Source organism: Squalius cephalus, assembly GCF_949319135.1.
Source record: "Squalius cephalus genome assembly, chromosome: 7".
In the NCBI taxonomy this organism is placed as follows: domain Eukaryota; kingdom Metazoa; phylum Chordata; class Actinopteri; order Cypriniformes; family Leuciscidae; genus Squalius; species Squalius cephalus.
The window spans coordinates 719,666-723,066 of record NC_137128.1 but is presented as its reverse complement, the minus strand read 5'-3'; positions in this window follow the sequence as shown (position 1 = coordinate 723,066).

Below are 3,401 nucleotides of genomic sequence, written 5' to 3'. Positions count from 1 at the left end.
GGCCAGAAAATCCTCCGATGACGCAAAATGACGATTTTTGCGTCATCGGAGGATTTTTTCCAGACAAAAAATACATAAATATCTTGTCTCAGGGGGATATGAGGGTGGAAATCATGGTAATTCGAAAATACTACAGGTTTTCTACTAATACAAAGCTTAATGCTAAATCCTGAAGTAACCCTTTAATAAATTGGTTTTGCTTACTGAACTCCTTGGCACTGGTCTTTGGAATTCTTGCAATTAGATTTGATATCCAATGCAGGAAAAAATGTGTAATGTTTCAATGGTAGTGTTTTTTTATTCTTTCTAGTTTCAAACATAATGAGCTGATTGTTTTTAAAATGTGTATTCAGTTATGTATCAATGACTATTATGCATGAATTGGATATATCAAAATATATTTGACAGGAAGACAAAGGAGCCTACACTTCTTGTCTGCTAAGATAGAGTGTAAAGGGAATGCTGAAGGGAAACGTCTTAAGTGAGAGATGGACTTCGATTTTTGGATTCACTGAACATGTAAAGTTTGAAACCATTTGTTAAAACCATTTGACTGTTTGAAGTGTTAAAGTGAATTTGTGGTTTTAGTGTTCATTAGTTGTTTTGAAATGGTAACATGACATGTTTTTGTGTTTGCCATTATGTGTTAACACTCTGAACTACATGGCTTTATTGCACCATTAAAAACAATGTATTGCAGGATCATTGTAGGAGGAGTGGGCAGGAAATGGGGGATTGTGCAAATCTTTCTTTAGAAGGAGCCTCATGCTCAGATTCCAGGAAAGGAGAGTGAACCTGGACCTGCTCCAGCACAGCACCCTGTGTGTACCAAGGTTATTTTCGTAAACGAAAACTGAAACTAAGACTAAAACTATTGGTCAAAAAACATTTTCGTAAACTGAAATAAAATTAGAAATTCATAATAAATGATAAACTAAAACTAAACGAAACTAACAACAGTTACTGAAAAACTAACTGAAATAAAATAATAATTAGCAAAAATAAATAATCATTTTCGTATTTAATAAGCTCTTTACTTTGGTGGAAAGTCTGACCTGTGGCTGTTTAGGGAAATGCCTGTAAATGGCGCTTCACACGCGTGAAGTTGCTGAGGCGATTAACCACTGTCCTGTGACGCGCTCAATGAAGGACCAGCGAACACACCGCTAGTCATGAGCGGCTGTTGACAGAGAAGATTTCAGAATTAGAAACACGCATCCAAACTTTAATTGAGGATAGTAAGAGTGCTAGTGCTTTAGATGTTTTGGATGCGCATAGTATAGTGAACACTTTACATGGCGCGGTTCCGGCTGAAGTAGAGCCCGTGCAGCCGGGCAAATGGGTGAAAACCATCTAAAAACCACTCTTCCGTTCCGATTACCATAACAAATCGATTTGCCCCGCTCAGTGAAACACCCACTGAGAATGATTGTGCCCTAGTTATTGGCGATTCTATCACACGGAACGTGAAAATAGAGACACCAACCACCATAGTCACATGTTTGCCGGGAGCCAGAGCGCCTGACATCAAAGCAAATTTAAAAGTGCTGGCTAATGCTAATCGTAAATTCTCTAAGATCATTATTCATGTCGGCACTAATGATGTTCGACTCCGCCAGTCGGAGATCACCAAAATTAATATTAAAGAGGTGTGTGAACTTGCAAGTACGATGTCAAGGACTGTAATTTGCTCTGGCCCCCTTCCTGTTCGCAGGAGTGATGAGATAGTTAGTAGATTGTGTTCGCTTAACGGTTGGCTGTCGAAGTGGTGTCCGCTTAATAATATAGAATTCATAGACAATTGGAAAAGTTTTTGGGGCAAACCTGACCTGTTGAAAAGAGATGGTATTCATCCCTCCTGGGATGGTGCTGCTCTTCTCTCTAGTAATATGGCACATAGTCTTAGAGCTCAAACATGACAATCTGGGGCTCAGGTCAGGAAGCAGACAGACTGGCTAAACCGACCGTCTGCTAGCGGCCTCACGTCACCAAGGTCAGATAAATCCCATCACATAGAGCCTCTTTCACCTAGATATCATCATATAGAGACTGTGTCTGTTCCCCGAATTTGGAAATCCAAAAAACGTTTAAACCCATCTAAGGTTAAAAATTTAATTGATGTTCAACAAATAAAAAACAGCTATATTACAGATGAGCAAATGCTAAAGCTTGGGTTGCTGAATATTCGATCGCTTACTTCAAAAGCACTCTTTGTTAACGATATGATTTCAGATAATAACCTAGATGTGCTGTGTTTGACAGAAACCTGGCTAAAACCAAACGATTACATTACTTTAAATGAATCAACGCCGCAAGATTACTGTTATAAACATGAGCCTCGTCTGAAACGCAAAGGGGGTGGTGTTGCTGTAATTTATAGTAATAGTTTCAAAACCACTAAGAAATCAAGTTTTAAATATAATTCTTTTGAAGCATTGGTGCTTAATGTAAAAATATATAGTGTAAACGATAAATCACGTTTGAGATTTGTGCTGGCTACTGTATACAGGCCACCAGGGCACCATACAGACTTTATCAAAGAATTTGCGGACTTTCTATCAGAATTAATATTGACTGCAGATAAAGTACTAATTGTTGGTGACTTTAATATACACATCGATAATGAAAAAGATGCATTGGGATTGGCATTTAAAGACATTGTAAATTCAATCGGAGTTAGACAACACGTGTCAGGACCTACTCATCGTCGTAATCATACTCTAGATCTAATATTATCACACGGAATAGATGTGGATGCCGTTGAAATTCTGCAGCAGAGCGATGACATCTCAGATCATTACCTAGTCTCATGTAATTTGCATTTAGCCAAGGCTGCAAAGCCGACTCCGTGTTACAAATATGTGAGACCTATCACTTCTGCTACTAAAGATTGCTTTATCAATAATCTTCCCGATCAGTTTCATCATCTCAGCATCTCAGATAGCTTAGAAGAACTAGATATTACAACAGAAATGTTTAACTCTCTCTTTTCCAGCACTTTAGACACAGTTGCTCCGTTGCGCTTAAAGAAGATTAAAGAAAATAGTCCAACGCCGTGGTACAACGAGCACACTCGGGCCCTTAAGAGAGCAGCCAGAAAAATGGAGAGCAACTGGAAGAAAACAAAACTAGAGGTATTTCGGATTTCATGGAAAGATTGAGCTCGATTGCTTACAGAGAGGCTTTAAAAGCTGCTAGATCTGCTTATTTTTCAACCCTATTAGAAGAAAATAAACATAATCCTAGGTATTTATTTGAAACGGTGGCTAAACTAACGAAAAATAAAGCTTCAAGCACCGAAGTTTCCAAGCAACACAGCAGTAATGACTTTATGAACTTCTTCACTTATAAGATTGATAATATCAGGGACAAAATTATAACTATGCAACCGTCTGCTACAG